The sequence below is a fragment of the Oryctolagus cuniculus genome, chromosome 6 (assembly GCF_051225735.1).
Source record: "Oryctolagus cuniculus isolate XC-2025 breed Fujian yellow rabbit chromosome 6, ASM5122573v1, whole genome shotgun sequence".
Lineage (NCBI taxonomy): Eukaryota > Metazoa > Chordata > Mammalia > Lagomorpha > Leporidae > Oryctolagus > Oryctolagus cuniculus.
In genome coordinates, this window is record NC_142872.1 from 60,523,352 (window position 1) to 60,534,019 (window position 10,668).

Sequence of the window (10,668 nt, forward strand, 5' to 3'; positions counted from 1 at the left end):
TTCTGATGTGCAGCCTCCAGCCGCCAAGGCCTCCGTCCTGGAGAGGGGAGGGGAGTGCCCAGCACAGGGCAGAGCCTAGCACACAGGATGTCTCCTTTAGAGTTCTTATTGCCCTCCCTGAGCCTCAGTTTCCATAGCCATAAAATGGGGCTGATACTTGCCTCGTGGTTGCTGTCAGGCTGAGAGGAAGTTGAATCACTGATTCAGCATACAACACACACCAACTACTTGGTCTTTTCCTGGGGGAACAGCTATTTTCACACCCATTTAGTTGATTAAGAAACTGAGGCCCAGGGGAAGTGTGCAGAGCCCAGCTCCTGTCCCAGGGACCCCATTAGGATGGGGTGGCGCTGCTGCAGCCAGGGTCTCGACACTCAGCCAGGACTCACCAGCCCTTGGCCTGCCTCACCAGCCCTGCCCACCTGGCTGAGAAGGGACTGGGCTGAGCTTGCCTCTTGTGCACGGGTCCAGAATCGCGAGCAGGGGGACCTGATGCGCCTAAGCAGAGCCCACCTGGTCACTCCTCCCTAGGTCACCAGCCGAGGGCAGGGGGAGCAGCGGGTGCAAGCATGTAGGCCTGTCCTGTTGCTCACTTTCACCTTGCCAAGTGCGTGGTACAACTTGGGAACTTACAATTTTGTGTCTGACAGAACTGGGCATTGGTGCCAGGACACCCCTGGACACTGAAATCTGTGATGGCCAGGCCCCGCCCACAAAGTAGTGTCGGATATGTGTGTGAGCTACACACATCATCCCCTTCACTTTAAACCATCTCCAGATTATTTAGGACACAATGTGCATGCTATGGAAATGGTTGTTCAGTGTTGTTTAGGGAACGATGACAAGAAAAAGTGTGTCTGTGTTCAGTCCAGATGGGAACTCATTTTCAAATATTTTCCATCCGTGGTTGGTTGCATCTGTGAATGTGGACCCTGAAAATCTTTTTTTTTAAAGATTTATTTAGCCAGCGCCGTGGCTCACTAGGCTAATCCTCCACCTTGCGGCACCGGCACACCGGGTTCTAGTCCCGGTCGGGGGGCCGGATCCTGTCCCGGTTGCCCCTCTTCCAGGCCAGCTCTCTGCTATGGCCCGAGAGTGCAGTGAAGGATGGCCCAAGTGCTTGGGCCCTGCACCCCATGGGAGACCAGGAGAAGCACCTGGCTCCTGCCATCGGATCAGCGCGGTGCGCCAGCAAGAGCACGCCGGCCGCGGCGGCCATTGGAGGGTGAACCAACGGCAAAGGAAGACCTTTCTCTCTGTCTCTCTCTCTCACTGTCCACTCTGCCTGTAAAAAAAAAAAAAAAAGAAAGAAAAGAAAAAAAGATTTATTTATTTATTCGAGAGGCAGAGTTAAAGAGAGAGAGAGAGATCTTCCATCTCTTGGTTCACTCCGCAAGTGGCTGCAACAGTTGGAGCTGGGCAGGCCTGAAGCCAGGAGTCAAGAAATTCTTCTGGGTCTCCCACATAGGTGGAGGGGCCCAAACACTTGGGCCATCTTCCACTGCTTTTCCAGGCCATTAGCAGGGAGCTGGAGAGGAAGTGGAGCAGCCACTAGAACCAGTGCCCATTTGGAATGCTGGCGCCCCCACTTACTATGCCACAGGGCCGGCCCCAGGACCCTGGAAATCTGCAGTAGGAAAGGGAAGATGCCCCTGACCTTGGAAGAAGACTAGCGGCTCAAAACTGCTGGACTTCTCTGAGCTTTGCTTTCCCAACTGTAAAGCATAATCCTAGCAGTGCGTGCTGCTGGGGCATGTGGGACGATATAAACATAGTCATGTAGGAGATTCCTCAAAAAGTTTGTGGAAAGGGAATTAAAAATTTATTTTGGTGCAAAAATTTTGAAATCCATGCACATTTTCCCCCCATACTATGCAGTCTCTGTGACTTTTTAAAAAAAATATTTATTTATTTGAAAGGCAGAGAGAGAGAGAGAGAAATCTTCCATCTGCTGGTTCACTCCCCAGATGGCTGCAATGCCAGGAGCCAGGAACTCCATCCAGGGCTCCCATGTGGGAGGCAGAGGCCCAGGCACTTGCGCTGTCATCTGCTGCCTTCCAGGCATGTTAGCAGGAAGCTGGATTGGAAGTGGCTGGCACTCACACCAGCGCTGTGATATGAGATGCTGGCGTTTCAAGCAACAGTTTAACTCACTGCACCACAACGCGATCCCCTCCGAGAACTTCTTGAAAACCCTGTGTTTGTGAGGTTCTTGGCAATGTATGGCACACGGTAGTTCTCAATGAACGAGAGTGATTCATTTTGGTGGCATCTGCTTGAGATATTTAGCTTCCTCCTTAATCATTCAAGTCGTTTCACTGCAAGAAAAACAGGTTCCTGCGCTTTGCTTTCTGTACTTCTTTTCAATTCCTTTCCCTTCCCCCGGGGTGCCCTGGAAGGGTAGCTAAGAGCTCAAGCACTGGCACCAGGTGGTTTACATCCTGGTTCCTGCTATGTGGCCATGGAAGCTGCTTCCCCTCTCTGAGCCCAAGTTCGGTATGGTCGGCTCTGTATCTGCTGTTTCTGCATCTGCAGATTCAAGCAATGGTGGATTGACAGTACTGGAGGGTGGGGGGACACTGCATCTACATGGATTACGTGCAGACTTTTCTTCCTTGTCGTCATTCCCTCGACGATCACATAGCAGCTACTGACCTTCAGCAGGTGCTGTAAGTGACCTACAGATGGTTTCAAGTACACGGGAGGATTTGTGTAGACAGAGTACAAATTTGGGGCCATTTACACCAGGGCCTTGAGCATTTGTGGATTCCGGTACCCACAAGGGGTCCTGGGACCAACCCCCATGGATGGTGAGGGACTACGGTGTCCACACTGTAGGAACATGAGTGTTAAGTTAAATGAGACACACAGAGCTTATTTAGGAACAGGCAAGGCCGTCATGGAGGATCTGCCACGCTCAGTCATCAGCTGACTGTTTATGGAATGCCTACCATGCTCCACGTGGTGGACTGCACACCAGGGACATAGGAGTTCAGCAATAAACACTTGTATAAATACATAGATACCCAAGGGGTGCTAAACATGGTGCGAAAAAATTAAGCAGAGGCAAGGATAGCATGTGGCGTGGGGTGGGGTGGGTGTGAAGGGTGGTGGTCTAACCGCAGTGCTCCAGGCCTGCCTCGGTGGTGTGTGAGATGTGGGCAGGGACCTGTAGGAGAGGGGAGAGCAAGCCCATCTGCGGCGGTCTCCAGACCAGGGCCGAGCAGGGCAGAAGGGCTGCGCCTTGCTGCAGTAGATTGTCTTCCATTGTGGGTTCTTCTTCCCAGCCCCTCAGCCTCCCTCCTCCTGGTGTGCTCCCCTTGCCCACCCCAGGAGGCCAAGAATGTCCGTGGCCAACGCTGCCCCCTAGGACCAGGGCTGTGTCTCCAGGAAGGAGTGCAGCGCTCAGCCCAGCACGTGGGTCCTCTTCAGCCAGGAGGCTGGTGGCAGCTTTCCTTCTGACCCAGGAGTGAAGACACCCAGGGGTTCGCCAAGGTACTGAGCTCCTGCCTGCACTCAGCACGCATCTGCAGCTTAACCTCTGACTCCTCACTCTTGACCTCTCCTCCAGCCAAGTAGATAAATGGCCGTGCTCTGCTCAGCGCTTGACTGGGGTCGCAATAAATCAGCTGGCTGCACACACACGCACGCTCACCCTCCCGGCCTCGGCGAGCCTTCCTGTGATAAACCATCGGTATTTATCTGGGCCTGGAAATAGGAATGATCTGCAGTGAGGCTGTGTTTTCAGGATCATGTTCTGCTCTGCTTATCCCCAGAGTTTGACAGCCCTAAGCCAAGCCAGGGTTGAGCTGACACGCTGAAGTGTCACGGGGCAAATCACAAGCACTCCAAGGATGGCTGAGATTCGTGGCTCCTGTCCCCAAAGCGAGTCCCTCTTCCTCAGAGTCAGGAGACCCGCTGCGTGTCAGGGGACACATGGAGATGCAGACGGGAACAAGGGCCCACCCTGGGGAAGCGGCGTTCAGTTAAGATGCTCCCATCCCTTCTCAGAGCACCTGGGTTCGGGTCCTGGCTCCAGCTCCTGACTCCAGCTTCCTGCCGATGCAGATCCTGGGAGACAGCAGGTGATGGCTCAAGTCACTGGGTCTCTGCCATCCATGTGGGAGACCCAGACTGCATTCCTAGCTCCCCGCTTCAGCCCAGCCCAGCCATTGTAGGCATTTGGAGAGTAAACCAGCAGTTGAGAACACTGGTCATTTTATCTGACTCTCTCTGTCTTGCAAATAAATAAATAAATAATTTCCACTAAAACAATAAAGAGCCACTCTGCCCTAGAAGAGCTCGCAGGCCCTTAGGGAGCACCAACAACCAGGCCAGAGTCGCTAACGTGATGGCACAGGGACCTCACATGCTCCTGGATACTCCCCGTGGGCCAGACCTGTTCCAGGCACCCAGTGAGAGGTGACGCATTTGAACTTCCTGTTTCTGTGCCCAACGCTGCACTGACTACAGCCAGGTCTAGGAGGGCAGGGAGCCTGCTGCAAGTGTCCTCTGCTTCCTGACCCTGGCCGGTCGGCGGAAAGTGGCAGCTCACAGGTGGGAAGAGACTCCCTGCATGTGTGGGCCAAGGCAGGCACCTGTGATCCCATGGAATACTCCGACCACCCTCGGTCCTATTATTGCACCTGTTTTCAGAGCTCTGTGAGGTTGAGAGAGTTTTTGCAGGGCACAGAGGAGATACTGCTCTGGATTCCCACCCGTGGTCGCTAACCTCGAGGTCTTTTGCCTCCACTTAACACTGGTCATGGCCACTTGTCTCATGGGGCCTCTTCCCGGGCTAGTTCACGGCTGGGACGGCAGGAAGTGGAGGATCCTAAGGCAGTGCAAGGCCAGTTGTAAGGTGACGGCACAGCCTCTGTTCCTAGCAGGGAGCTTGTCCAGGCTGTAGCCCCACGCCCTGCCCTGCTGCGTTTCAGATCCCACACAGAGCCTTGCAGAGGGGCAGGGAGACAACCCCCCCCCCCCCAGCCTGGCCCTCCCCAGGACTCTTCTCCGGCCACAAGAGCCTCCCTCGGGAGGGAAGGCAAGCACAGAAGCGTGGCGGTTCCCAGCAGAGACCCCTACCACACGTGGGAGCAGGAAAGCGGGGGTCTGAGGAGGGGGAGGTTCTAAGAGGAGTGAGCTTGGGCACGGCTGGGACCAGCTGGGCTGGGGCTCTGAGCCCCCATCAGGCAACTCAGGATTCCTGTTGCTCCCCCAATCCTGTTGCACAGCCTCGGTCTCCTCATCTGCAACTGGGGACAGTGGTCATCCCTTGGGGCATGGCCGAGGCGGGGGTGGGGGGAGATGGAGCAGACAGGGGAAGGGCCTCACGCTGTGCCTGCCACACAAGGGGGCGTGCACCGGGAGGAGCTGGTATCGGAGTGCCCCACACCAAGGAACCCCACACGGGGATGGGGTGCTCGGCCCCGCCAGGCTGTTTTCCTTCTGCAGTGGCTGGGGCTGTTGTGTGCGGGGCTGAGGGCGTGGGGTGGGGGGTGCGGAGGTGGCTGAGCTCAGCTCCTCGCAGGAGATGTCTTGGCGTCTGATGTGACACTGCTGTTGTTGTTGGCTCCACATGCAAGACTCCTGTGCGGCCGATTACTCACTGTCTTGGGAGGTCGGCCCGGGAGCCTAAGAAAGGAGAGGGGGCAGGGCTTGCCGCAGCAGCACAGGGGCCCATGGGCCCGGCAGGAAGGAGTTAAGTCTGGCATGCTCCAGGCCTCATTGAGATATAATCTACATACAGTAAAACTCACAGTTTGGATAATCCGCTCATAAATCTGGAAAACCATAAAACCACCACCCCAGTCAAGATAAACACAGTTCCAGTAAAGTTCCCTCCTGCCCCAGCTGTCAATATGCTGCCCCCACTCCTGGCTGCCCCGCCTTCCATCAGCACACTTTAGTTTGCACTTTTCTCAGATTTTGTGTCAATGAAGTCGTGCCTCTCTCTCTCACGTCAGGCCAGCTTGGTGGTGCCTTTCCTGAGCGCCGCCTGTGTTCTTGTGTCTCCAGGTGGTCCATTCCTTTTTACAACCAGTGTCTTCTGCTTCCGTGTACAGCACACAATTCCTGTGCCCCACCACTTACTGATACATTGTTTCCAGCCTGGGGGAGACACACGTTTTCATTTCTCTCGGGTGCATAGCAGGGAGTGGAGCTGCTAGGACACAGGGTGATTGCACGTGTAGTTATGCAAGAGCCCGGGAACCTTTCCCCAAAGGGGGTGCACCGTGCTGCCTTCTCCTCGGCCGTGTCTGCGTTCTGGGTTCTCCTCATCCTCATCATCTCTTGATGTTGGCAATCTTTTCAGCGTTGTCCATTTGAGTGGTAGGGAGTGGGATCTGGCTGTGGCTTCAAACTGCATCTCCGGTGGTTAGCAAAGCGAAGTGTATTTTTCATGGGCTCGTATCTTTTAGTTTTTTTTTTTTTTTTTTTTTTTTTTTTTTTTTTTTTTTTTTTTTGGCAGAGTGGACAGCGAGAGAGAGAGAGAGAAAGGTCTTCCTTTGCCGTTTGTTCACCCTCCAATGGCCGCCACTGCTGGTGCGCTGAGCTGATCCGAAGGCAGGAGCCAGGTACTTATCCTGGTCTCCCATGCGGGTGCAGGGCCCAAGCACTTGGGCCATCCTCCACTGCCTTCCCGGGCCACAGCAGAGAGCTGGCCTGGAAGAGGGGCAACCGGGACAGAATCCGGCGCCCCGACCGGGACTAGAACCCGGTGTGCCGGCGCCGCTAGGCGGAGGATTAGCCTAGTGAGCCGCGGCGCAGGCCCTTTTAGGGGGTCTTGAAAGAAATGTAGAGGGTTCTGCACCAGGTCTTTGACTTTCTATGGGAAGACCTTGGGAGCTGGGGAGGGGATTGGAGGAGCACAAGCCGTCATGCCTCACTCTATCACCTAGCTTTCAGATCCCGAGTAGTTCACAACAGCTGTCCCACAAGAATGTGAAAACTTTCTGTGTAGGACTGTGCACCCCTCGACTGCACAGAGGTTTCCCTTATGAAGCCCCGGCCTCTCTCTTCTCTTCTTTCCCGTAGAAAAGACGCAGCACTCACCCTGCTGTGTGTCTTCTCACATCAGTAACATAACACAGCACAAGTCATTCTTCAGCTTGTTTTCCCCATCGTCAGACTCTCTTAGCGACCTGCCGTGTTGCTGCACGTACATCTGCCTCGTTCTTTCTGTTGTTTAGAATTCCACGGTGCCGGTGAGTCACCGTTTAGGAAGCAACCCCCTTACTCCTGGATGTGTAGATTTGCTTGTGGTGTCCTGGTGTTCCTCGTCTTTGCTTTCTTTGGCCCATAGGGATGTGTCTCTCCAGGCAGATTCCAAGGAGTGGAACCCTCACATTTTGTATCAGCTATCCACTGTCACGGCAATGTTGCATTAGAAAGACTCCAAGCCTTAGCAGAACACTCCTGGGTCACTGCTCCCCAGTCCTCTGGCTGGCTGGGCAGCTCAGCTGGCTGTTGAAGCCAGTTGTTAACTTGTGTGTTTGAAGCTGGTGGGCAGGCCGCTGGGAGCTTGGCTGGTGCCGGACGGCCTTAGCGCAGACAATTGCTTCTGCTCTGTGTGGCCTCTTGTCCTCAGTCGGGGGGCCCGCATGCCTTCTCACAGTGGGGGCAGGGGTCCAAGGGCGAGAGAGGACTCGTGCAGTCCGCTTGAAGTCTGGGCTCACACCTGGCACACAGGCACTTCTGCTCTATTCAGTGGCCAAACAGGTCAAGAGGCCACTCAGGTTCAACAGATGGGGAAAGAAAACCCAGTTGATGGGCAGAGTGGCACTCACATTGCGAAGGGCAGGGGTACGGGGAAGGGAAGCAGCGTGGGTTTCTGCGTCTATCACAGCTTTTGAGTACACTCATTTCCCACTTTACTGGCTGCTGCCAAATTGTTCTCCTGAACGGCTGGTCCAGAGTGCCCTGCTCCCAGCGGGCAGGAAGGGCCGGTTTCCACTGTGGCCTCACCTGCATGGATTCTGGGCACTTGGCCAGCACTCGGGCTGGATCTCTGATTCTCCGACACAGTGCCAGGGTCCCCAAGGCCACAGGAGAAATGCATCTCCCAGCGTATCACTAGCACTCATCTTTGTAAGGGGCAGACATGCATTTCAGGTGAAGGAGACACGAGTTGAGAAGCTCCCTGACCCTGGCCGTGGTCGCTCCCCGGTCATGACTAAAGGAGCCAAGTATACTGATGGTCGCAGACACAGGGCTGAACTTGGGTTTGCAAGCTACTTCGGCAGCATCTTAGCCCTGGTGACTGCCATTCATGGCTGCAGGCTCCCCACCTAGCAAGCTAAGGAGACTTCCCCTCCCAGATCCCATCAGACAGATCGGCTCCTTCCCCAGGGAGATGCCAGAGGACTGGGGACAGAGACAAGCGGACAATCATCCCCCTCCTGAGTCTCCTCCCAGCACATGCCGGGTGATGATGGAAACAGCTGGAGCTGAACCAGCAGCTGAGCATCCCAGGAGCTTGTAAACCAAATAAACAAGCAAATCAAACAAGCTTTGTCTTACCCTGCCCAGAACGCCAGCGCCGGTGCCAGCGCCACTGCCCTGAGGTTTGTTTTGGGGGCTGCTGCTGGCAAGAAGGTCCTGTTGCTGCAAGACAGGGCCTGGGAGGGCCCACGTCACCCCTGCGAGATAAGCTGGATCCCGTTCCCAACCAGTCGCCTGAGCCAATGTGCACCGTGCGGCTGGGCAAATGAAGCGAGGATGGCATCACAGATACACCGCACGTGGGTAGCACCAACACACACCCGGTCTTGGGCAGAGACGTGGCTTGTTTGTTCAGGTTCAAAGTTTGCTGAATGCCTGCTGGGTGCCTGGGGCTTTCGGGTGCAGGTTTCATTGACGTGCTCCCCGGAAGCTGGGGGGTGGCTTGGCAGCAGATCAGACTCTCCCCTTGTGTCTGAATCCCCACCAGTAGCTGCAGCCAGGCAGCCAAGATGTCGCCTACAGGGCCTCCACTAGTTTCTCATCTTCGTGGTATAGGGCAGGATGCTGGGGCTCAGAGAGGTATGGCAACTTGTCCAGAGCCACAGAGCCAGAGAGAGGCAGCGCTGGGGTTTGAGCCAAGTTTGTCACCTTGTCCTTCTCTGCCTTTCTTTGCCATCTGGGTGTATGATAGATAATGAGGAGGAGGAGGAGGAGGAGGAGGAGGAGGAGGAGGCGGAGGAGTAGGATGGTAGTGGAGGTGGTGGTGGTCTCCACTCCCTGGCTGGCAGTTATACTCATGACTGTGCCAAGTGCATTATTTCATTGGCTCCTCTCAACAGCCCTCTAAAGCCGGTATTTATTATTCCTCCTGCTCTACCAAGGAGGTAGTGAGGCCTCAGAGCAGGCACTGCCTTAGCCAGGGCCACCCAGTTAGCAGAGGCACAAACAGGATTTGGAGTCCAGCTCCAGGGAGGGACAGCCGACGTGGTGACTGACTGTCTCATCTGGGCTTTGTGGGGCAGGGAGTTGGCCGGGGAGCTCAGGGGGCGGGGCAGCGGGGTTCAGAGCCAGGCTGCAGACACAGTGCTTCTCTGGGGACCTCCCACTCTGCAGAGGGATGGGATGCATGGACCTCATGATGCTTCAAGGGAAGGCCAAATCCAGGGATGAGGCAGGTGTCAAGCCTGGTGGGCCTTGCTGTGCTAGTGGCTTTTCCAAGGCAGCACCTGGATCTGGGAGCAACAGCCCAGGCCTTGGGGACAGCTCTGCTGCACTTGCTACTTTCCCGGGAAGTAGGGGGGGTGTGGGGGCTCCACTCTGAGCCCAGAAGAGGAGAGAAGTGGGTCTGAGTCTCAGCCCCTCCACGCCCTGATCGAAGACCTCTCCTTCCCCGTCTGCAAAATCGGGGCGATGGCCAAAGTACCCCTGAGATGGGCTGTCCCCATCTGACGGTATGTCTGCCTCGAATGCCTGTTCTCTCTGGGGCCTTCCCGTCTCATGAGGTCTGCCAGGGAGAGTTCAGATGCCAGGTGGGAAAGCCGGAGTGCTGGCAGAGCAGATGGCCAGGTCCTTCTGAACGCTGTCGAGGAGGGAACGGCGATTGCCAAGGCCACTCTACCAAAGTCCAGTGTCCCCGCACCCAAGGGGATTGGCTTCAGGACCCAACCGATGCCCATATTCGTGAATACTCAGGGTTTTATGTAAAATGGCATAGGAGCTGGTGTTGTGATGCAGTGGGTTAGGATGCCACTGAGACACCTGCATCCCATAAACATGTGCCTGGTTAGAGTACTACTCTGCTTCTGATCCAGCTTCCTGCTGTGTACCAGGGAGGCAGCAGAGGATGGCTCAAATATTTGGATCTCTGCCAGCCACGTGGGAGATCTCCCTGATGTTGTAAAGGTTCCTAAGAGTGTATGATAAAGGGCTGGGCATGCAGGAACCACGGAGACTTGTTAGCGTTGCCTGTACAGCTGCTCCTCGGTTTACAGAGTGTGTGTGTGTGTGAGAGAGAGAGAGAGAGAGAGAGAGAGAGAGAGAATGAGAGAGAGAGAGAGAAAGAGAGAGAGAGAGAGAGAGAGAGATCCTGATAAACCCATCATGCGCGGAGCATATTAAAAGCTGAAAATGCATTTACTCCTCCTAACCTACTGATCTTCACCACTTAGCCCAGCCTTCCTTACATGTGCTCAGAACACTCAGGGAAGCCTACACTTGGGCAAA